This window comes from Pteropus vampyrus, unplaced genomic scaffold, assembly GCF_000151845.1.
Source record: "Pteropus vampyrus isolate Shadow unplaced genomic scaffold, Pvam_2.0 Scaffold100, whole genome shotgun sequence".
Classification (NCBI taxonomy): Eukaryota; Metazoa; Chordata; class Mammalia; order Chiroptera; family Pteropodidae; genus Pteropus; species Pteropus vampyrus.
The window spans coordinates 2,362,682-2,364,630 of record NW_011888881.1 but is presented as its reverse complement, the minus strand read 5'-3'; positions in this window follow the sequence as shown (position 1 = coordinate 2,364,630).

The window sequence follows — 1,949 nt, the reverse complement described above, 5'->3', positions numbered from 1 at the left end:
AAGGGGAGCCAACCTAGAATTCTATACTCAAAGAACATAACATTAAAAAATAAAGACATAGAAGTAAAACCAAAAGGTCTGTTCTTACCACTTCTGCTTAACAGTGTACTGAAGGTCCTAGCCAGTGCAATATGGCAAGAAAGTCAAATAAAATGCCTAAAAATGTTTTTAAAGTTATTCATAGACAGTATGATTATGTACAGAAAAATTTCCAAAGAAATCTACCCAAAAAACTATTAGAATAATGAAATCTAGCAAGCATGGAGTACCCATGGAGTTGTTTGCACATATCTGTGAATATACTAAAAACCACTGAACTGTATACTTTAAATGGGTGAACTGTATGAAATGTAAATTATATCCCAATAAAGATGATTAAAAAGAAAAAGAAAAAGCACACCAAAATTTGAAAGACACAAGGACAACATACAAAAATCAACTGTATTTCTATACATCGATGAACAGTTGGAAAATTCTTAATATAGAAGTGTAAAGTTGAAGGATTTACATTATCTGATTTCAAGACAATGGTTTACTGTCTTAAAATAACTATAAGGTTACAGTAATCAAGACAGCGTGGTTTTAGTGTAGGAAGAGACAGATCAATGATACAGAATAGAGAAGCCAGAAATAGATGCACATTTATAGTCTATTGATTTTTTTAATGTACCAAGATAATTCGATGCAGAAAGGAAATGCATTTTTCAATGGAAAAAGAATCTTGACCCCTATCTAACAACACAGACCCCCGAAAAATTAATTCAAGAGCTATCAGAGGCCTAAACAAAAACTGAAGCTAAAACTATAACGCTTCTAAAAGAAAAACCATGGGAATTATTTTGTGACCTTGGAGTTGACAAAGATTTCTTAGACAAGATAGAAAAAGCACTAAGTATAAAATATTGATAGACTGGACTTCATCCAAATTAAAACCATCTGTTCATCAAAAGACAGCATCTTTAAAAAGTCACAGGCTTGGGAAAAGGACATTTATCTGACAAAGGACTCGTATCCAGAATATAAGAACTTCTACAACTCAATAATAAAGCCCAGTAACCCAATAAAAATTGTTAAAAGGCTTAAGCCAATACTTCAAAAAAGAAGATATGCAAATGGCCACCAAACACACAAAATGTTGCTCAACATCATTACTTATTAGGAAAAGGCAAAATTTAAACCACAATGGGACACTGCGGCCTATCTACTTAGTTGATAAGATATGATGGTATTAAACAATAAAAAGCAAAGAACTAATGATACATGCAATGAGATGGATAAATTCTACAGACATGTTGAGCAAAAAAACCCAAACCAAAAAAAAAGTGTTTCATTCCACTTATATGAAGTTTCAAAACATGCAAAACTAATACATAGTGATAGACATCAGAGCAGTGCTTGCCTCTGGGAGCTGAGAATCATTAGAAAGAGGCACAAAGAAACTGTCTGGGTGACAGAAACATTCTATGTTAGGATAAAGTATAAATTATGGAATATATATATTTGTCAAAACTTATTTAACTGCAAACTTAAGATTTCTTCATTTGACTGTACATAAATTATACCTTGATTTTTTTAGATGAAGTTGAAATAAAGACATTTTTCAGAAAAACCAAAGTTGAGATCAGTTATCATAAACAGATCCGCACTACAAGAAATGCTAAAGAAAGACCCCAGATGGAAGCCCAGATCGGCAGGTAGGAATAAAAGCTCAGAAATGCTGAGTGTGTGGGGAAATAGAAAGGCTCAACTTTTAAAGCTTCTTTAAATCCTGTCCAACCCAATATCAGCAAGATGGAGTTAAGTGTACTATAGTCAATCCTTCTCAGTGACCACAACTAAAAACTTTGAATAGAATACAAGAAGCAACTGGCCTGTGAAAAGTCAAGAATGGTGGGTAAATTAGGGAAGAAAGTCAAAACTTGAAGAATGATCAGTTCCAGTTTCAAGGT